The sequence below is a fragment of the Eleutherodactylus coqui genome, chromosome 1 (assembly GCF_035609145.1).
Source record: "Eleutherodactylus coqui strain aEleCoq1 chromosome 1, aEleCoq1.hap1, whole genome shotgun sequence".
Classification (NCBI taxonomy): Eukaryota; Metazoa; Chordata; class Amphibia; order Anura; family Eleutherodactylidae; genus Eleutherodactylus; species Eleutherodactylus coqui.
The window spans coordinates 451,255,826-451,280,348 of NC_089837.1; positions in this window are offsets into that span (position 1 = coordinate 451,255,826).

Here is a 24,523-nt window from a genome sequence, read left to right on the forward strand (position 1 = left end):
CTTAGGCTGAATGCACACAGGGCCGGCAAACCAGTGCAATGTCTTCTTCTCTGTGCTGCGGATATGTTGGCTAGCGCCCTGCCGAACATGCACAGTACAGAGAATGACGCGCCATCACACTGGCAATGACGGGGATCCACAGCAATTTCAAAATTGACATTTCGGAATAGCCGTGGGATGGATGGTGTTACCATGCAGGGCGGCGCTGGGTCCCACGGCCAGCGCGCGCCGCTCCGGTGTCGGCTCCAGCATCCCGGAGCTCTGCAGTCGGAGCCGTAGGGTGCCGCCCGCTCTCCCCCACCTTCTTTATGCAACAGTGGGAGAGTCGGCTCCTCCCACTCCCCGCCCCTGGGCGGAGGCTTGAAGTTAAAAGGATGGCAGTGACCTGAGCTCACTGCCAGTTATTGGTTCTGTTAGCCACTAGTTAGTCTGTCTGCAGCAAGTCTCAGCAGCTACTAGTTAGCTAGTCAGCTTCCTCCAGCCTGTCTTTGCTCAGTCTTTGTTTTGTTGGTCTGTTCCACCTGCCTCTTCTGTCGGCACTCTGTCCCCCGTTAGTTAGTTCCATCTAGGTTGTCGCCAGGTCCCTAGCCAGAGCAGGGACCGCCTCCCAGTTGTCTGCCTGGGGTTAGCCAGGGCCAAGGCAAGTAGGCAGGGACAGTGGCATGCGGGAAATTCAGGGCACCCCATCTGGCGCTCGGGGGGCAGAGTGCCGTAACAGACGGCTTCCATCGACTGCAATGGAAGCCTTCCGTGCGAGGCCCGCATAAGACTAGGACATGCTACAATTTTCCCCCTGCGAACGTAAAATCGCAGTTGGTTTCCGCTCATGGGTATGAAAAAGCGTTTTGCATAGCATCTCCATGGGCAGTATTTACTGCGGGATCCGGATCCCGCAGTGCAAATACGCTCGTGTGCATTGGGCCTAAGATTGAGAATTTTCCAGCATATTTCCAGCTATTTATGTGGTGGTGTTTTCCAGTTCTGCCATCGTATTTGGGGCTGGAAGCTCCTCTCATCTCCTATTGCACATTCATATAACAAAATGATGAGGTTTTGCTAGATAATTTAGAGATAATTGAGATGTAAGGGATATATAAGGTGCATTTACAGTTCATTGATTTGTTGGCTGGGGATGAAAAGATTATCTTCTGATGAAATTAAAGTAGAGATGTCTAAACGGACATCCTAGCCCCGTCTATTTATCCTGTGAATGAGCTCTATGAACCCGGCAGACTTCTAGGGCCCTCCGCAATAAATGCAGGTTTGTGAAAATGACTTAATAATAACAATTTTACTACAGACATGGAATAAGGAAAAAACAACTCAAGTACCTTGAGGCCAGCGGGACAGGCGCTCGGCAGAGACAACATTGCCCGAGTTCAGCAAATAATACGCCATCCAGGATGCCGGTCATTGGAAGTATGTCCTTGATGACCAAAGGATAATATTCTTGAACAGTATCAAATTGAGCTTCCTAAGCTTTTATTCACAAGGACGAGTGCATTTTTGTCTTTTGCATTTCTAACACGCAATTGTCATCTGAGTGCGATACGTTTTTCACACACATGAAAAAATGAAGTTGGAACAATTGATGCAATTTAAAACGTCTACTAAAATAATGGGGTGCGTGGAAAAAAAAACCAGAACCCACTCCCATGCCATCAGGGGCGTAAGTAAAGGCTCAGGGGCCCTGATGCAAAAGGTGAGCTGGGCCCCCCCCCCCCTCTATCTGTATCTGTACCCATACCCATACCTAAACCATGCTGCACAGAGACATAACGTGAAGCTCTTGGGCCCCAATGCAAAACCTGTAACAGGGCCCCCAACTATAATGCTTTATTCATAGTACTGGGCTCCCTATATAGAGAAGAGAGGCCTTATGGGCCCCCTAAGGCTCCTGGGCCCGGTGCAACCGCATCCCCTGCATCCTCTATAGTTACGCCCCTGGTAACCCAGTACTATGAATAAAGCATTATAGTTGGGGGCCTGTTGCAGGTTTTGCATCGGGGCCCGGGAGCTTCAAGTTACACCTCTGGTTACGCCCCTGCATGCCATGCATCGCACAAGCATAGGACATACTGCATTTTTTTTTACATGGACTATTAGTCTGTGAAAACCATTTCACTGCCCCCTGCACCAAGTATAGCACAGTTGGGGAGAAAGGAGTCACCCAGACAGCCCCCATCAGAATACACCGGGGTCGGAGCGGACGCGCTGCTCTGACCCCTGTGTAGTGGCCGGTGCTCGTAGTTGTATGCGCCGGTCCCATTCATTTTAATGAGAGCTGTGCTTGCAATTACGAGCACCGGCCACAACACAGGGGTCAGAGCAGCGCTTCCGCTCTGACCCCAGTGTATACCAGCAGGCGCTGCCTGGATGACCCCTTTAAGTATGGTGTTCTATTTGCATGTCTAAAACTGGAGTAAATAAATTTATTAAAGGCATGTTTTAGTCAGTTCTAAAGTCAGTAAATGAAATCTTATGTTCACACTAAAATTTACACCAGTTTCTGTCTTTAGAAATAATCTGGAGGTATGTTTTGACCACGCCCCTACATTAAACCCCACCCACTTTTCTCACCACTTTTCAAAATTAACAAGAAAAATAACAAATTTTCGTGCATATTTGGTGTACGCCATGATTCGCACCATGCCCTACTCATCACCATCGCTGCTTCATATCAGCACTGTGTAAATAGAAGATAGATGGAATCAGCTGCTTTGTGGGATACATTGGCACAAATATAATAATAAGATGGCATGTCGACAATGTACTTTACCATGAACTATAGCGCCATTGGTTCACTTTAGTCTATGCTGATCCTGTAAACTAATGGCATGTGGGTGAGCTTACTACAATGTAATGTAGAAGCCTTGTGTAATGTAACATGGGCTCCTTGGTTGAGACCCATGTGTTACGTATGCCATTTACCAGTAGCTTTAGAAGTAACTGTATTGTCAAAGGGTGGCCAACAATGTCCTGCCTCTCCATCTATTTCAGGGATCACAATGGACCTTAATTCATCTTTGTTTTCTTTTGAAATCCTATTTTTGAGTTGTCGGCCTCGTCCAGTAATGTGGCCTATGTGACATGTTAATGCTGGAAAGAAGACAAACCAATGATATATAGACCAGCAGCCTATACTGGAATGCATTATGTCAGCTGGAGCCGTCACTCAGTTCTATGGTGCAGTGGCATTTCTCAGTTGACATTTTCTATGTCCTCCATTATTAAAGTTGACCGGACAAAACTTTCTGGTTGCAGAAAATGAATGGGACAAATATTCATGAATAGCTTTCTACTGCAGTATAAGGGTGACTACCCACTACGAAATCGTGATTTTAACATTACAAGTCCCATAGACCCCTGCAAAAAAAAAAACGTTGCGAATTTCGCAGTGAAAAAAAAAACGTAGTGGGTAGTCACCCTAATTCTGATAATCCAGTCTAGTAATTTATGTAATTTACCGAGTACATCTCCAACAACCCCCCATATGCATCTTTAGAATAATCAGATTAAATGCGTTGTGCCAAGATGGACAACCCTTCCCAGAATTTGGGGCCTGAAACAAGCAGCTAATTGTCCCGGGTCCCGCTCTTGGCACCCTCCTAATATTTCGGGGGCAAACTGCAGCCTACCACAGAAGGGAAAATGTAGTATTATAGAATGGTCATTCAAATGACACCAGGGTCATAGAAGGTCCACCAGAACAGGAGCCATGCTTACTGGGCTGCTCTCCTAGCTGACAGAGGAGGGGTTCCGAGCAGGGAACCGTGTACTATGACATTTATATGCTCTTGGCACAACGCCTTTAAAGAGAAATTCTAGCAGACACGTAAAATCTTACCTGTCACCCCCTTTTCTTTGGCTTTTTCCAATGCCACCTCTAACTTGCTTTTTAGAACAGAATATTCTAGCTTCTGACCATCATCTTTATGTAGGAAGGGTCCAACAATGATAAGTTGATCACAACACAAGATGTCCCGATACTGGATCCAATCAGCAGTATTCCTCAAGAGAACCCAGCAGTAAATGGTCAGTTTTGTTGCACCCCCACAAAGGGAATTAAGTATTGCATGATACCCATTAAAATCAATGGGTACTCTAAGTAACACGCAAACATGATGGGTCCTCCAAGGCAAGAGACACTGTTCATTCTGACTACTAGAAGCCAAACAGTGTCTTTTTTTCTACCTTCCTCTGAATCAGTAGAGATTCACATTCCGTCCATTCCATTGGTTGAACTTGATGGATATTTGTCTTTTGCCAATCACACTATGAAACTATGTAAACCTCACTGTTGTCTCTGATGAAACATATGTGAGTTTTGGGATAATACTAAATATAAACTGAATAATTGGTAAAAAGTATATGCAGTATTAGTCCGTATTTATGGTATTTGGTTCGACACTTATCAAAAACATTAAATACAATGTTGAATACCATAAAGGGTGTAACAGTAAATACACTGAAAATAAATAGTTTTGCATATACTCGTATGCCATTTGATGACTGGTATACGGTATATCTGACTGGTCTACATATATGAACTTGGACTGGCCATGGATGCACAATGGTAAGCATTATTTACTGCTCCATTTTTGGTTCACTGAAAACAATTTTCTAAAACATCATGTCTTTCATTGGGCATTGAGCATCCAGCCTGACATTCATACCACAGGGAAATAAGCCAAGGGCAGCTAGTCAACAGTCAGAATGTCTTTGGCTCTGTTGAACCGGGCAGCTGACAGGAAACCCATGAAAATGTGGTAAGAATAGCTTCAAAGAGATTATACTGTGAGGTGGTATTAAATTCAAGCTCCACGTGGGACAAAGTGTTTTGACGCACAAGTCAATGATGTGTAAATCTGCCCTTACATTTTGGCTTAACTGCATGGTCAGAGTAGGGCAATGCACATGTCTTATAGTATAACATAGTTTATTTACATCCTTAGGCTGGATTCACAGGACTGTGATACAACCACAACGTGCAAATCCATCATGCTTGTGCTGAACCAAACCCAGATAGCCATAGTCTCCAATGGTGATCTAAGTTTGATTCAGCAGAACCATGGGGGTCCAAATTTGGTGGTCATATTATGACCGGCTTTACGTGGGCTAGACACATCCTACAGATGTTGGCCAAACACTCTTTAGGCCAAGTATGATTTCACCCAACTATACCATAAACATGCACACTTTGCTTGGCCAAGTGTGCATGTTTATTTCAATGAGAAGAAGGGAATGAGCGACTGTTGATCTTTCTTAAAGGGGTTGTCCCGCGCCGAAACAGGTTTTTTTTTTTTTCAACAGCCCCCCCGTTCGGCGCGAGACAACCCCGATGCAGGGGTTGAAAAAGAAAACCGGACAGTGCTTACCTGAATCCCCGCGCTCCGGTGACTTCTTACTTACCTGGTGAAGATGGCCGCCGGGATCTTCTCCCTCGGTGGACCGCAGGGCTTCTGTGCGGTCCATTGCCGATTCCAGCCTCCTGATTGGCTGGAATCGGCACGTGATGGGGCGGAGCTACCAGGAGCCGCTCTCCGGCACGAGCGGCCCCATTCAGAAAAGAAGAAGACCGGACTGCGCAAGCGCGTCTAATCCGGCGATTGGACGCTGAAAATTAGACGGCACCATGGAGACGAGGACGCTAGCAACGGAACAGGTAAGTGAATAACTTCTGTATGGCTCATAATTAATGCACAATGTACATTACAAAGTGCATTAATATGGCCATACAGAAGTGTATAACCCCACTTGCTTTCGCGGGACAACCCCTTTAAAGTAGCCTAACTTTAGCAGTCACAAAGCATTGGGCATGTTGAAAGCCAACATTTCCAATTCTTCCTCCGATATCTGCTGCTGGAGGACAGTTGACTAATCCCACTGGAATCGCCATTTATGTCTGACTTGGATCTGATGTATTTACACAGCTTTAAACTGTTTAATCATTCATGATAATGTAGCCAACTTCCCTTATTGATGATGGTCAATAAGCAATTCTTCTCTAATGGTATGCAGCAAAGTATAAGTATTATATTCTTTGGTAATCTAGCATCACCAAGTCTACTTGGCTTATGGCTATTGACATCCAAATCTGGGTAGCCACCATGCTACCTCATGACCTACAACATGAGGAGTGTAAATTGTTCTCCACAAAACTTGGCTTGTTTCGGTGTCTGCCGAAGGGGCATCGTGTTGTAGTAACATAAAACCTAATGAGGGTCCAACTGCAGCTTTTGTTAAATCTAATTTCTTTTACCCTGCCCTCATCGTCTCTGCATTTTCATACATACTTGGCCTGGTTTCAGCAATGACCTAAAATCATATATGTTGACAATACTTAGCCATGCAGATGATTTAAGTAATAAAAGATCTTTGTCTCATTGCTAAATAGCTGCTCTGTGAGAAGTAATGTAATCTACTGACATATAGAGCCGCGAGAGGGCAAGGAAAGCTTTATCTCAAACTGAAATGAGAGATGCAACAATATGTTCTTGATCGTGATAAATTACTGGTTGGGCGCCAGGATTTCTTGCACAGACAGAATTCACAAAGACAACCATGTCATTGTACAGGACTAGGACAATTGTGCAATACAGCAAATACTCTATAAAACCTCTCATCATAGATAGAAAATTTAGTACACTCTCATTAGAATGGCTTGAACTTGATTACCAAATTCCTGATGCCCATGGCAGCTACTCATAGTGATATGCAATAGCAGGATGATTACCTTTATGGGAACCAGCTACTTAGAAAATGTGGTGCAATCTTCGTACAGCATGGTATAGAATAGGAGGAGCTGAGCAGATTGATATACATATTAATGGGATAACATTCATTAGAACTAGTAATTTAATCATTTACAGCTCCACACATGTTGGGATTAGGAGTCCAGTGGGCGGTCCTAATAAGTGATTGATAGCGATCTTTTCATGCACAATCGTACAGGGAGGTCTGTCAATCGCTGAGTTTGGAGAAAAAAGAACACCGTACACCAACTTCAAAATCTCATCCTAACTGTGAAGTATGGTGGAGGTAGCATCATGGTTTGGGGCTGCTTTGTTGCCTCAAGGTCTGGACACTTTAGGATCATTGAGTGGACAATAAATTCTGTATCAGATCATTTTACAGAAGACTATAAGGACAGCCGTCTACAACCTCAAGATGAAGAGTTGTTGGGTGAGGCAAGAAGACAATGACCCAAAGCACAAGTAAATCAACTAAAGAATGATTAAAAAGCAGATTTGTGTTTTGGAATGGCTGAGTCTAAGTCCCGGCCATAACCCTATTGAGATGATGTGACATGACCACAAGAAGGCTGTACACACAAGGCATATACTGATGAATTGAAACACGTTTGCAGGGAGGAATGGTCCAAAATTCCTCCAACATTATACAGTTACGTGAAACATTTGTTAAAGTTGATTGCTTATAAAGGGTGAGATACTGATTATTAAATTCAAGGGTTCAATTACTTTTTCCTGCATAGGGGTCATTTACTCAATATGCTTAATATGAAATAAATGGTACCAGAGGCGTAAATTGAAGCTCTTGAGCCCCAATGCAAAACCTGTAATAGGGCCCCCAACTATAATGCTTTATTCATAATACTGGGGTCCCTATATGGAGAAGAGATGCCTTATGGGCCCCCTAAGGCTCTTGCACCCTGGTACAACCACATCCTCTGCATCCCCTATAGTTACGCCAGTGGTACAACTGTCTGTGTGTTATTAATTTATTTAGATTGTGTATGTCTATAATTACGACTTAGATAACAGTAAGACCACCTTTTATTAGTACTCAATGTACTCAATCGAAGGGTTCACTTTCTTTTTCTGGCAACTGTATTATTTTAGGTCTCCTTAGATCTTAAGGCCCATTTAGACACAACGATTATCGCTCAAAAGATGTCTTTTGAGCGACTTTTGAGCGATAATCGTGTCATTTACAGCACAAGATGATCGCTCAAGATGAGCAATCACCTTGCGCTGCCAGCGGAGGATGCAGAAGACAAGCAGGGGTGTCCCCACTTGTCTTCTGCATACAGCTGTTCCCTGCTCGGAGCGCCCGGCTGATATACACCTGAGCGCTCGGAGTGGAGGATGCAGAAAACAAGCGGGGTGTCCCCTCTTGTCTTCTGCATCCAGCTGTTCCCCACTCCAAGTGTCTGGCTGTTATACAGCTGAGCGCTCGGAGTGGAGGATGCAGAACACAAGCCGAGTGTCCCTGCTTGTCTTCTGCATACAGCTGTTTCCTGCTCTGAGCGCCCGGCTGTTATACAGCTGAGCGCTCGGAGTGGAGAATGTGCATCCAGCTGTTCCCCACTCCAAGCGCCTGGCTGTTATACAGCTGAGCGCTCGGAACGGAGGATGCAGAAGACAAGCGGGATGTCCCCGCTTGTCTTCTGCATCCAGCTGTTCCCCGCTCCAAGCGCCTGGCTGTTATACAGCTGAGCGCTCTGAGCGGAGGATGCAGAAGACAAGCGGGGTGTCCCCGCTTGTTTTCTGCATCCAGATGTTTTCTGCACGGAGCGTCCAGCTGTTATACAGCTGAGCGCTCCGTGCTGGGTATAGAGAGCAGAGCTGGACAGCTGTGTTCTTCATACCCCGCCTGTGATCAGGGAGCGGGATACAGCTGAAACAATAGTATCAATAGCTGTGCACACCTGATAAGGCTCATCGTCGTCTTTAAGCATGCTAAAAGACGACGATGAGTGACGGCTTAACGAAAAATGCACGATGTCAGTGCAGTTATACACAACGATTATCACTCAAAAGACGGCTTTTGAGTGAATTTCAAGCGATAATCCTTGTGCCTAAATGGGCCTTTAGATGGGAGAGCATACTTTGTGCAGGGATGCAAAACGATATGTAATGTGGCAAAATAGTGAGGTGACAAGTGTTGCTGCTCTCTCCTCAGACAATGCTCTTTTGTAGAAGGGTTTCCTAAAAAATAAACTGATCGCAGATTGTTAAGGCAGGATGATTTTTTTATCATTAATATTAATAAAGGTTATATTTTAGTTTCAGGCACTTTCAGTGACAAATAGTTTAAATTGCTCGAAGAGCCTTGGTTGTCACAGTGATTACGATCGCAGATTGTTCTACTACTGAGAACCTCCGTGATCAGCTGTAATCAGTGCAGGCCCAAGAACAAGTGTTTACTTACACTGCAGCACCTCCACAGGTGAAATAGATACCCACTGTAATCAATTGGCCATCCATGAAGTATGGGGTCCTCCAGAGACACATATCCCTTGATCCGAGAGAAGGGCTTACCTCTAATAACCCCAAATTCCTTAGTAGGGTACTTAAAAACAAGACAACCTCTTAAAAAGATTAAAATACGGAGCAAAATATACACAGAATTTAATTCATCCCCATTAACCCCTTAAGGACCAAGCATGGTAAATATACGGCGCTGGGTCCTGGGATTTAATCCCAGCCAACAGCAGAAGTATAACGTCCATAAAAGGGGTTAAACTCTCAAGTAACTTTTTTTTTCTGCGTACAGGCTTTTTGCAATAATAATTTTCCTTGAATATTAATTTTCTTCCCTTAGGCACTAATTACACTTAGTCCCTTGATACAGAGAACATTAGAAGAATATGAACTATCTCCAGCATATATATTGATGTGGTCCCTGACGTCCCCCAAGAACTGCCCCTGATTTGGCCGTATGTATGTATGTATATATATATATATATATATATATATATATATATATATATATATATATATATATGGATGTAATTATATCGTTTTATATACATTAATAATATAACTAAACAACAGAAGCTCCTGATTACCTGAGTGCCTAACAATCGCGTCAAAACAAGAACATGAAGCTTGATGACTGCTATTTTGGAGAGGGGGATATAAGACATGTTTTCGGAAGTGAACACCATGAAGCTGACAGCCTGGTGTGACTCATTGTGTAGGGGGTCACATACTTACTGCAGCTGGTTGAGTGACAGGATGCTCTAAGGGACCATCTCATCAGCAAGCAAAGTCATGTGCTCGCTGCTGCTCCCCTGCCTCCTTCGCGCTGCCTAAATATTGTCTTAGACATGGAAGTTTTAATCTGGATATGCAGAACAAGACATGCTGTGGGGAGATGTTTAATTGGCTCCCAGCAGAGCGCTGGCTGCTTCAATTGCTTGTTTTTTCCCTCTCAAATTGGTGCCATTTTCACATCCTATTAATGCCCTCTGGTAGTTTAAATACAGAACTACATTGGGCATTTTTTCTCTCTTTCCCATAGTAATTACCAGAGAAGGTCGTATTGTCCTATTTTTTTTGTTAAAAATGGATTGTTTTGTTGAGAGTTTTGAGTACAAAATCAACAAGCAGCTTTACTGGTGTTTTAGAGACATTTTAGCTCATTTTTGTGAATTATCTCGGGCACGGAGATCAACACAAAGCCAGGCGAGGGGCAGTTGTCTGATAAGAGAGCACAAAAAGGTGTTGTGTGATTTGAAGATTGATTTGGAAACAGAAAAGTCGAGAAATGGAAGATTTTTATTAAGGGAAATCCCAGGATAAATTTTGGAAGTCTTCTCATCTTCTTGCCAGAGCAGAAAACGGAATTGTGTAGAGTTGCACAAAACCGTAGAGTTGCATAAAATAAATTAAAGGAGGCAAGAAGCTAAAGAAGCGTTGAATAAAGTCTATTGAAATGGTTATAGGATGCTGAATTTTGCTATGGGAGGGGGTGTCAAATATTAACATACCTTGACAACCATGGAGGAGAGTTCAACTTCGTTAGGCCAGTTTCATACGGCCAAGAAAATCGCACAAATCTCACATGAATGATCTTTTGAATGGGGTCATGTACATGAGCAAATTTTTTCCCACATTGCAGTGTGGAAAACATTGCTGCATGTTTTATCTATGGGGTTCCCTCGGAACGCATCACCCATTGTTTTCAATGGGGCCGGGCAAAGCATCGCAGGGGATGCGAGGTGCAGGCGAGTGCAATGTGCGGTTTCCCATTCAAAACAATGGGAAACACTTGCTGATCCTCCAGTGCGGCTTTCAGCAATAATAATTTTCCTTGAAAATTAATTTCTTCCATTAGGCACTAATTACAGCCGTGCCAGAGGATCACTACTTCCCTGTAGTCATATGGGGTGTTTTTGACACAAAAACGTCTCGCATCCACAGGAAAATCGTACGCTCCCAAGCGCGATATTGCACATGCCCGGGTGAAATTAGCCTTATGCCACCCTGCGTGCAGATGTGTATGGTCAGCAAATCAGAGGTCAATGGCAACATAGAGACACCTACTTGCATCTTAAGTGATAGCCATGAAGGTTCTCCCCATTATTGTATAGGTTTTCTCCAGGTTCTATGGTTTTCTCCAACACTCCTATTGATTGGTTAATTGGCTTCCTATGAAATTGGCTCTACTGTATGTGTGTCTGATACAAGGAAACTAGACTTATTCCCTTCTCCCCACTGAAAGCCCATGCACACTTGGCCAAGCTATGAAGAGATAGGGAGTAATAGCTGTTGGCAGACTGCTATGCAAGATGTATTGCTAGCTAAAGACTCATCAATAGTGTTGAGCGAACCAAAATAGTCTAACCCTGTTTCGGGTTGAATTTTGATAAAAGTTTGGTTTGGTGTGAATCTGAACCTCAGGCAGTTCGTCTCAGCCAAACCCATTAAAATATCTATCATCACCCCCTTCTGTAGGAGTATTGGTGAAGTTTGGGTTCTGTTGAAACTAATTCAGACCAAACCAAACTTTTTGCCCAAATTTAGTGAACTAGCCAAGCCAAACTTTTGAAAAGTTTTCTACTCATCCCTACATCACTATTCATCAGTTATCCTAATAGCTTACCAACTTAGCAAAGATGAAAGAAAGAAGTACATAATACTCATGAGCTACACATGGTCAGAAAGCTACATAGACATTGCCATTATGGATGAAAATTAGAGATGAGCGAGCACGCTCGGTAAGGGCAGTTTCTCGAGCGAGCCCGCTCATCTCGAGTAACTGCCTTCTCCTCCGAGCGTGCTCGGGGGGGGCAGCGGGGAAAAGCAGAGGGGAGCGGAGGGGAGAGTGAGAGAGATCTCTCTCTCCCCCACACGCTTCCCCCCGCCACCTGCCGCTCACCCCCGCTGCCCCCTTCCCCCCTACACCCCCCCGAGCACGCTCAAAGGAGAAAGCAGTTACTCGAGATAAGCGAGGCTCGCTCGAGTAACTGCCCTTACCGAGCGTGCTCGCTCATCTCTAATGAAAATAAGTAAATTGTTGAGACTTTTTCCTTATAGTTTCAACTGCAACCACTGGCTCGTGATTACTGAGAAAGCCAAATATCTGTGCACAGGAACGGAAATAACTGAGCAGTTGCCCGCTTCCTCAGTGGTTGGATCTGAAACTTTAAAATGCCAAGGTATAAGGAAATAAGGAAATTAGTGGTGAATTCAGTATTATTGTGCAACAACATTACCTTTTGCCAAACCAGATTCACAATGGTAATGAATATCGGCTCCTGGCAACATTTGCATAACAGAACGGGAAATAAGTTCAGAGGGCTACAAATTAATTGAAAATTCTGTGCCAGTTAATTACAAAGTTTGTTGAGTTTGGAGTATTCGTCTGCCATTACACTGCAGCTAAAGCTATAACTGCTCATTATATGTATGTTCAAACAGGCCTCCAAGTATTCATATGCAGCAGCGCTGAGACTGTCAGCGCACTTGGTTTAATTTGTCATTTGCCACAACTTATCCTGTTACTCCGGTATGACAGCTATCACCATTAAGACATTTCCTGACACATTTATCTTCTTGTAACAACGCCGATTGGACGATAAATGGCAGAACTCAACTTCACCTTTAGCAGCTATCTTTCCTGGGTACTAACAATGTCTCCTAGTGCTCATATACCCACAGGACTGAAGAGCCGAATTGTTTAACATCCGGACGTCACAAGAAATACTGACATGAAGCACGTGTCAACACAGTATAACACAAATGATACTAGCTGTTCACCACTAGGTGAAAGAAGCAGAGGGTGATGGTAACTGAATGCTGAATATGATGAAATTGGCAGTGGAGACTGGAGCAAATGATATGGAACTGAAATAACAACTTAAAAAGGCTGTCCAGGATGCTAGCACTCCTTATGTTTTTTCTCTAACTTCTCCCTCAACATCAGACACTACTGTACCTAGGTACCCTTTCTGTTGTCCCTACTGGCATGCCTGTGTGAAACACTATCCCTAAGAACAAGAGGGCACTGGGACCCAGATGAGAAGGAAATGAGCAATGCTGAAATATGTACCAAGGAATAAAACGAGAATCCACAGCATAGGAAACACAGATTGGACTAGCAATAATCAAGGAACAAGACACACTAACTAGAAAAATTAGACAATACTAGAACAAGGTAGAACTAGAACAAGGAATACTCTCACAACTATCGACTGCACTGCACTGCTGAAGCCATGAATACTTAAAAAGAGGCTGACCAATCAGACACTTCTCTCTGAATGAAGCTAAGCAATGTGATCAGTTGATCCCCTCCAATCACTCAGCTGTGAGAATAGTTATATAGCAATTGCCCCAACAACAAACTTAGAAATGAGGGAGTTGTAGTGGCCCAGAGTTTAGGGGTCCTCTCCATCATCTCAAAATACATGTTTCATGTTCGTCTCGTGCACTGTCATGTTTGTAGGATGCAGCAGTTAAGTGTATTGGATGGCTGCAGGCATGAATGGGTTAATGTCTGGTCATTTCTGAGGATGTCTAGAAAATGTATTGTTTTGTCTTTGTGTGTTATATAAAAGTGTAGTCAGATGGCAGCCCAGTAGTTCTAGGAGTTCTGGTCGTACTAGGTGTTCCAGCCTGAGAAGAGAGTACTAGAGAGAAACCAGCGAGAGTTGAGAAGACATAGAGGAAGCGGAAAGGTGGTTTGCTGCTCCCACTTGGGCCTAGCCCTTCTGAAGAAAACACCCTAGGACCGCTATCCTGGAAAAGAGTGAATGTGCCTGGGGCCTAAAAGACGAGTGAGAAACGCTTGAGTCCGGAGAAGGAGAAGAAAACACTAGGAAGCGAGAGATGTGTAAGTGACTGGCAGCAGAGAGAGAGAGTAACCGGGAAAGAGAGGACCAACGTATAACTAGGACTGCAGCTGAGTAATTCCCCAGGAAGCCTCCTTGTTCCAGCACCATTTCTCAGGAGTGCTGTTTCATGTTAAGACTGTTACGTTTTTCTATTCCTATGAAGAGAAGTTAAGTAACAGAGTAGAGTGGAACCATCCCGCTTCCTGCTCAGAAAAGTATACTTTGTGTGTGGACTATTTTGTTCCCAGAATGGATGTCAGAGTGATTGACCGTAGAGGATGGAACGTTGGTGTAACGAGTGACAAATACTGGTCTACAGTTAACCATGGTTACTATCCCCGTGAACTTCCCCAGTAGTAACGAGGTCAGGTCCCGAGCTACCTTTAGGGAGGAGACGGTAGAGCCCCGTGACAAGGCAAACACTCTACCCCACTATCTCCTTGGCTGAGAGCCTGCTCCTCGGACACTGCAGGGTAGAAATGCAGCAAAACAATACCTGCTTACCATAACGCTCCTCTGCTTTCTTGACTATTGACTTAGGGCACTTTTACGGGGAATAATATGTTCAAAACTCTTTGGATCATGCAAATTTAACCGATAATCATTTAGAGTAAATGTAGCCAACGAGTGAACGCCAATGATAATTCATTCACTTATCGTTCATTATTCAATTTTATGCAGGCATCAAAAACATTGTTTGCTTGTTGCATGTAAATGGCAATCGTTTAGTCGTTCACATTCACTGATACCTTACCTGTATCCCCAATGATCATCAGAGCTTTTCCTGCGAAATATTTTTCAATGAGAGATGCTCATTGCAGCCACTCTCTGCTCTGGCTAAAGGCCCTTTTACACGGAATGATTATTGTTAAAAAAAAATCAATCAAACACGTGAAAATGAATGTAAATTATTCAATGTAAATGTAGCCAATGATCGAACGACGAATGATAACTCATTCGGTATTCATTCATCTTATGCAGGCATGGAAATCATCCTTGACTCGCTCACTAAGGGCTTTTACACACGGCCGTATTTGTGCACACACAATACTCGCACAATAGAACCCATTGATTTCAATGAGAGCTGTGCCTGCAGTTGCAAGCACCAACCACTACAAGGAGGTCCGTGCTGAGGCTTCCTCTGCTATAGCTCCAACTTCTGTGTTATTGTGGCACTGACAGCATATCCCAAGCAACAGATAGATCATCAATAGTATTTTAACTGGAAAACCCCTTTAACTTTTCTTATCAAGCATTGATACTAGGTGTGATTGAAGATTGTGATCTTAACTATATCTTGTGGCTACAACATTGCCTTGATTTCAATCTACACTCTTTGTAAAAAAATAAAATAAAGCCCCTAGAAGGAGTTGTCATTTTGTCGCAAAACTCGGCATGCAGGTATGCGAATGATTAGAGCTGTGGTATGATTAGATGAATGCTGTTTCTACCTGAGGCCCTAGAAGTGGTTCCACCCTTGGTCTATATAGAGGCTCTCAGAGGCTCCTTGTGTGTAGCTGACCTCTTTTTCCGCTTGTGTAGAGCTTATTGACCACAGCTGTAATTGACACATAATCAGCATGGCAGTTTACTAGAAGATTGTAACACAACTGCTTATATAGCACCTCTAATAACTGACACCCTGTAGATCCCACTGTTGGTGGCCAATAGTTATGTCATTTCCCCAAGCACTGCATGCTGTGTGAACATATTAGTGGCTAAAGACAATTGTCCTCACAACCTGCCTAGCAATATATATTTAGTTCATTAATGGACTTAGTAAGGATTTAGTTCAGCCCCCTATTCCTTAATTTTAAAGTGTCTTTGTATATGTCAATAAAGTATATCATTTTATATCATTCTTTTTTGGGTGGGTATAACCATCAGGCTATTTTTTTGCCTTTTGCAATTTTTGGGAAATTATGATTATTTAGCCAGGTTTACCTTAGGGCTGCTCCCTTTTTATATAAAACAAATAATTGTCCGCCACCTGGGCCATTCTGACCAGACAGGTCAGAGGTGTTGGGACCAGTGGATACATGGGGGCACACACACACAAGGCGACTGGGCTCAGGACGCCCTCAACAGACCACCAGTAGAGAGGATCGTCTGATCATGACAACCACAAGGAGGTAGAACTGTTTCGTTGTCCACATTCCAGAGACAGGCGGCACCATCATTACAGGCCCCTGTGTCTGTCGGAACCATTTCCAGACACTTGACTGAAGAACATTTGGTCTTGCAGCACCCATTACAAGTACTGCCTTTAACACCCACCATCACCTCCGTTTGTAGTGTATCATGAACGATGAAACTGGACTGCTACGCAATGGAAGGAGGTTGACCTTAGCGCCGAAAGCAGGTTTAATTTGGGCACTGACGATGGCGGTGTTTGTCCAAAAGAGATAAAGGATAGGCAGCACCAGGGAATCTAAAAACCAAATCAGCAGAGATCAAAAGAACTCCATACTTTATTGTAAAACATCCAACATGTCTACAGGCGACGTTTGGACCATAAAACCGTGGTCTTTGTCAAGCTCACACATGGAAACACATCATTTAAATAGTAGACAGAACCCCCCATAAAATCAATACAGATAAGACTCACATGTGGGTATCCCAGGAGAGGCGTCCAGAAAATGGCTTCCATCGCACCACTATTACACACTGTGACTGCGCATGACCAAACCAAGGCCACGCCCTCAATACTACGGGGAGATGTAAGTCTATAGCAGTGACTGCGCATGCGCGGGTTTACAGCTCATCTCGCGAGCGCTTGTCTTAGCTGGCAGCCATATCATCTGGCTTACTAACGAGCGCACGTGCGAGGGATATAGGGGGCCATCGCAAGGATAGCACACCGTCATACCGCCCAGTGCAGGCAAATCTGGCGCATGCGCAGAGGGAATTACTCGCGCCAGATAACATTTCAATATTTCGCCCAATAGAAGCGGATCCAGCGCATGCGCAGAAGTAATTACTAGTGTTATATTCAATGGCCAATACACAAATTCTTTGAAGAACAGCTGGATTATGTCAGTCGTGAAGCACATGTGCAGAATGCAAAGATAATAAACCTATCTATTGAGACAATCAGCTGTACAGGACGAAGACCATATACAGAACATAAAAAACGATCTATGTGGCAACAAACGACCACAGAATATTCCATTGTATATTTATGCCCATATATCAATAATCAAATGCTAATACCAAGATAGCTCAATAATATAACGTTTTATTTATTCAAATACAAAAACCCGCAAAAAGAATATACTAGAGAAAATAAAAAATGCGCAAAATAAACAAAGAAAGTGAAAGAGAGACAGAACCGTACGTACATCCATGAGGATACCTAAGATAAATAGAAAAACACATAATTAAAGTCACATACAAAGAATCCATCGATCCTACATAACTACTAGGAAGGAATTGTGCAAAAAAAGGAAACTATAAGCAGAAAGGTATTTAAGATAGGGAAGTACATCGTACTCTAGGTTAAGGCCTTTGGGCTGTAGAGTATCTAATTCATAGATCCACTTAAGTTCTAAGAACTTCAGTCTCTTTTCCCTATCTCCACCTCTAATGTTAGATGGTACCTAGTCTATAATCCAATAGCGCAACTGGCTTATCGAATACCCCACGTCACAGAAATGTTTGGCAACTGGCACATCAGATCTGCGGGTTCTCACCGTGCTTTTGTGTTTGCTGATCCGGTCCCTGGCTGCGTTGGTGGTTTCACCCACATACATAAGCCCACATGGGCAGATAATCACATAAATTATGTATGTGGATGAACACGTATACCGATGCCTAATCTTATATACCTTGCCAGTTTGAGGATGCGTAAAGCTCGACCCCTTAGATAAGTTGTTACAACTCGCACAGTTCAGGCAAGGATAGTTACCAACTTTGCTATCCTGAGCAGTAAGAGGGTCCCGTAAATTGGTTTGCCAAGGTTAGTGCGTACCAGTTTGTCTCTCAAATTGCCAACCCTGCCGTAAGGCATTAGAGGGGAAGATTTAAACTCCGCAACCTCTGGGTGACAACTGGCAAGCAACGGCCAATGTAACAATGTAACACCTGAGAGATCTCACCACTCAGCGGACCAAATGTGCTAACAAAGGGTATTCTAGTTGGATGTTTAATCTTATTCTTATTGCCTGTCAGAAGGGTATTGCGATCGCAATTCTTTACACAATCACTCAACTGAGAGACTAAATCAGCTGGATAGCCTCTACTTACAAACCTTTGCCACATCTGCTCAAGATGACCATCAATATGTTCCTCATCTACAATCCGTCGATCCCTTAAAAGCTGGCTCCATGGGAGCGATCTAACCATCCTGGCCGTGTTTGTGTCTGAAGACCTAGGGATGAGCGCCTCAATCGTGCCTTTGTTGTGGAGCGGCACACTGCCCCCACTGCTGGTGATGGTCCTGGGAGGCATGACATAGTACAATTGGTCACCCCTACTCGTTCAGGACATACTGCCACATGTGTTGCCTCTCATGGCAGGGCTTCCAAGAGGTATTTCCCAGCACGATACTGCTTGGCTGCACACACGAGTGTCATAGGAATGCCTCCACAACATTACCACACATTGGAAGACTGCCTGGTTGGCGGATGTATTGCCAATAGAACATGTATGTAAGCATCTGGGACAGCCTATTAGTTTGCCTGATCTAAAGGCTCAGTTGCAGCAAATGTAGACCGATATTCAGCAGGATACCATACAGAACCTGAGCCTCCATGCAGATCGGTATCACATCTTGCAACCAAGCTATAGGTGGTACAACAATATTCTAGAGCCTCCATGCCCGCCTGTATCACATCTTGTATCCAAGCTAAAGGCGGCCCAACAGGATACTAGAGCCTCCATGCCCACCCGTATCACATCTTGCATCCAAGCTATAGGCAGTACAACAGGGAACTAGAGCCTCCATGCGTGCCCGTATCACATCTTGTATTCAAGTTAGAGGCGGTAGAACAGGGAACTAGAGCCTCCATGAAGACCCATATCACATCTTGAATCCAAGCTTGAGGCGGTACAACAGGGTACTAGAGCCTCCATGCCTGCCCGTATCACATCTTGTATCCAAGCTAGAGGTGGTACAACAGGGTACTAGAACCTCCATGCCTGCCTGTATCACATCTTGTATCCAAGCTAGAGGTGGTACAACAATATTCTAGAGCCTCTATGCCCGCCTGTATCACATCTTGTATCCAAGCTATAGGTGGTACAACAGGGTACTAGAGCCTCCATGCCTGCCTGTATCACATCTTGTATCCAAGCTAGAGGTGGTACAACAGGGTACTAGAGCCTCTATGCCGCCTGGATCACATCTTGTATCCAAGCTAGAGGTGGTACAACAGGGTACTAGAGCCTCCATGAAGACCCGTATTACATCCTGTATCCAAGCTAGAGGCGGTACAACAGGGTACTAGAGCCTTCATGCAGACCCGTATCACATCTTGCATCTAAGCTATAGGTGGTACAACAATATTCTAGAGCCTCCATGCCTGCCTTATCACATCTTGTATCCAAGCTATAGGTGGTACAACAGGGTACTAGAGATGCTCTTCTAGTATTCTTTTCCACCAAAAATGATCCTTTTGCTCTGATACTGTAATCACTTATATCAACGTTACAATCATATAGAGAAAGTTTCATTCGATTTCAGCAACTCCTTCTAGGTGCCTGACTTTTTTTTGACGAGTGTATTATGTTCATATCTGCCAAACACTATAAAGGTGTAATTTACTTTTGCGGGAATGTTTTCCTCACCAGAGCCCATCAATAATGTGTGCAATCAGTTTTTTCAGGATTCCAAACGTCAATAAATAGTCTGTGCAGACTGACAACGTTATCTCCTTTGGCGGAGCGCATCCTTCTCCAGCATCTTCTATCTGACTTCAATCCTATAGCTTGTGTTTCATTTCTAAATCCTCCAGCTACCTCTGCACCTCCGCTCTTATGTCCTACGAATCGCGTGTAATCTGCATTATGACTGATGTTACCTGAGGACATTCTTCAATCAACAACCTATTGTGGGGGGAGCGATATAACAGGGTCTTATGTTCACCATGTTAGAAATGTGCCACTAAGTACTTTATTTTCCACCTAAGTGCAAATTTCCATAAATGTGTGTAGATCTATTTAGTTCATATGAATTTCCAACCATGTAATAGCTGTATGGACTGAGTTTGTTGCTCTTTCTTAGCGTCTCCATTCTCTAGCAAATAGATAGGGTTTCATGTGGGAGACCCTATTCTATGACGTCTAGATGTCCTAACAGAGCAGGTGGATAGGGGTTATCTTATTAAGACAATTTCTATAATGTCAGATGCAACTTTATTCAAATAAGGCTATCCGGTGCTGACAGTTGCAAAAAGTTTTGGGAACAAGTCGAAGCTTCCTCTCTACCGGTGTTTTGGAACCAGGTGATCCCCCATGAAAACTAATAAGTCTCATCTGGTGAGCGGAACCATAATTGTTCATGCATATTGGAACTGGCTAAACCAAAATGACTGTTCTTTGACAATGAACTATTTGCAACCAGTCGTTGCTATCGTTTAAGGGAATTTACCCCAATTAAATTACCAGTGCAGAAACTGTTTAAAGTTTCATTGAATAAAAGTTAATATTCATTTTGCAATGTGGAATCCATGTGAGACTCTTTAGCCAGCAGTGGAGACTGAAGCCTGAACGAGAGCCCTAGGAATGCAGCTTCCATAAAGGAAGCGTACGTGACCACCAGTAGCCCCAAGCCTTTGCCCACACCAGTCCCCCAGGAAAGCTCGTCATCACCCTGAGCAAAATGGACTAGGTTCCTGAGGCCATCCCAGGACCTGGGCCACACCATGTCATAGGTTACCTGTAGTTCCCCTGCAGTTTGAGGCCATTTATTTGTGCCAAAACCAGAAACAGCATGTTAATCCAGAATTAGACTCCAACAACAGGAGTGCCCCTATGCAAGGACAATATAAGGGCTAGTTCATACTAGCGCTATGGTTTCTGTTTTCCTGCTCCTTTATGGAATCCACTGGCCAAATGGAACCGTAATATGATGGAAACAAACGGATGCACCGTATGAGGTCTAGCCAGTTTCAGGCCGGCAAGCATTCTCTGAACTAAATATTGCTACATGCAGTGCTGCTTAGTCCTGTTTTTTGCAGAACTTAGTGACGGAGGTTCCAAATGGACCCTCCAATCCTGATGTGAACACGTTTTTAGGGGCATCCTGTTTTAAAACTACCAACTTAAAATTAGCAGGATGCTAGCCATAGACCACGTCACTAATTGCTCTCATGTCTAAAGGCCCTTTTATATGGCCTGAAGCGTTCAGTGTGTCAATGGTGGATATGCTGCCAACAGCAATGAAACCGTATGTGGGACAAATGGTCACGTGAACGATCTTTAGTCCTCCGTATAGCCATCATTGGTCCATATAAAAGCCATTTAAACGTTGGTCGGCAGGAATCGGACCGTGTAAAAGGGACCTTAAAGTATCAGTAATTATAAGATGCATTGAAATAAGTTTAGCTGTTACATGTGAATTAATAGGCAATATGGCGCACTTTTTTAAGGTACAGAAGCAGTGTGTCCCATTGGCCACTAGGGTACCTCTGCAGCTGCATAGGTTGTGCATACAGTATGTCCACCGCATGTCAATCTCATATTCATGCAGTCTTATTTTTAGATCAAGTGGAGAAACAAGCCATGTACCGTCCAGATAAGGGACTAATTATAAAGCCTGGATGTACATTATAATATAAGTCATTGCCTTGCAAAAAAAAGTTCCATGTTGGCTGCTTAAAATACATCTGTTTGTCCGCTCTAATATATCCGAAATGGAAAAATATTCAGAAAAATAGTCTCCAACAATAAAGTTGAGTCATGGCAACAAACAGGGAGCTGCTTAATACCGCTCACACATATGGAAGGACAGTTAAGTATAGATATGTCTTCCGTACACAGACACATTCTGTTCAGTTTCGAGTACTTGCCCAATTTTTCTGTCTGGTCTACCAGCAGCCAGAATAAACAAGCTTCCTAGTGAGCTCACTTGGACGGATAGGCTCATACTGAATATGTGCTCTCTCCTCTGTGACATTGAGATTTATGACCCTTAAGGTAGACTGGTCAACATTAATTTTCAGCAGACACATTTAACATAGCTCACTTCTTGCGAGTCGAGTGCTACATGCTGAGAATTAAGTTGCTGCTACTTAAATGAAGAGTATTATTTTTCTATGGATTTCTGTAGCAAGACACAAGCAGCGCCGTAATGTAACCAAGAAAAGAACCCATAGAAAGGAGTGGACAGTTGTCGTATAATAAAAACGGACAGCTTATGTATCATGCCTTGTGCTATTAGCATATGACAAGCCATCAGGTTGGAAAATGTGCAATGTGAACACCATCCTTTTCCTTTCCATGAAAATAAGATACCTAATCAAGTGGGCAGGCGGATGCTTCACCAACAATTCCTATGGGGAGGGTATGTACACACTTGCAAAATTTTTCTTTATTACTCCAATGCATTGCAAATAAAAAAGGAAGCGATTTAAAAATTTCCCATCGTTTTATGTGCACAGCTCCTATGTAGATTTATGTGTTTTTTTATTATTACAGACTACAAAAAAATCACTATTTCATCTGATCCTGTAGTCATGTTACTCTCTTATTTCTGTTTGCTTTTCTATATACATTCATTGTGAAAAAAACAATCCCCGTCCCTAGAAGGAGTTGTCGGAAAGGAATGAAACTTTCTCTGTGTGATTGTAACATTGATATAAGTAAGTAATTACAATATCAGAGCAAAAGGAGAATTTATTGTGGAAAACTGACCCCTTGAAGAGAGGCTCTAGTACCCTGCTGTACTGCCTCTAGCTTGGATACAAGATGTGATACGGGGGGCATGGAGGCTTTAGTACCCTGTTGTACCGCCTCTAGCTTGGATACAAAATGTGATACGGGTGTGCATGGAGGCTCTAGTACCCTGTTGTACCACCTCTAGCTTGGGTGCAACAAGAGTTACTTGCTCCAGGGCTTTCAACTGCTGTAGGACTTTTGCCAATAGCTTCAGTGTTGTTGTGAGTTTGTTCTCTGACACCCTGCTTAGCTCCTGCCTCAGCATTTATTCTGTTATTATCTTGTGTCCTTCGGTTTGGTGGTCTTCTGCCTTTGCACTCTTCCAGGCAGTAATCTCAACACCTGTTCCCCTGTCTTGTTCTGTCTTTTGGTTTATAGGTGTATTTGTCCTGTAAGGATCTGCTAACGCCTAGAGAAAGACTGTGGGGTCGTCCTTATTGGGACTCCAGCCCTGCTTCTAGGCAGTGCTATCCCTTCTTCCCTGTGCTAGCTTAGGGCAAGGTATCTTTCCTAGTTCTCCTCCTCAGACAGGGTTACTGTCATCTGGTATCTTACTTCCATTCGCCAGAGGGTCTGCTGTCGGCCTTGCTGGACAGGGTCGTTGCCTACACGATAGGTTGATCCAGTGGTTACACATCCACAGTCCTAACAGTACACTGAAGCCATGGATCCCACTGACTCTAAACATGGAGGACTTACTCAGTTGTTCCAGGAGATGGCGTAACGATGTGAACACCAGGATGAAGTGCTGGCATATCTACACAATGTGACTACCCGCCTAAGCAGTATTTCTTCCACCGCAGCAGTACCGCAGTCCTCCGCAGCTGTGGCAAGTGTTGCAGCATCACCACCAGCAGTCTCCACTTCTGGATCCTGACCTCGCCTTGCTGCACCGCCACGCATTGAGGGGAATCTCAAACAATGCCGCGGGTTCATTAAACAATGTACCCTTCTTTTTTAGCTTCCGTCACTCCTGTTCTCCATGGATTTGGGCCAAAATAGTATTTTTGATGTCCCACCTCTCTTGAAACTCTCTGGCGTGCATCAATCTCCTCTGGGAGAGGAATGACCCATTGTTTAATGACTTCAGCACATTCGTGGAGACTTATCAGAGAGTTTTGACGAGCCTGGTCGTACATCTTCAGCTGCCTTTGCTTTTTTATGCCTCTATCAGAATACTTTCACTGTGGGCCAATAGGCTATTCGATTCCAAACCCTGGCTTCAGAGCTAGAGTGGAACAATGAGGCTCTAGTAGCAACATTTTGGGAGGGTTAGGCAGGGTGCATCAAGCACAAGTTAGCTGGTCACGAGATCCCGACCTCTCTGGGTGTCCTGCTTTGTCTGGCCACAAGAATTAGCCTGTGGTTTCAGAAGAGATCTAGGGAGGTTACGCAATCCGCCTGGCTCCTAGATTCCAGAGACCGCTTTCTCCACCGTCCACCACTTCTTTGTCTAGCGATCCTGAGCCCATGCAGGTGGATCGGCTCAGACTAACTGAGGAGGAACACATGTTTCGATGTGTAAAGAATCTATGTATGTACTGCAGAGCTCCGGGTCATTTG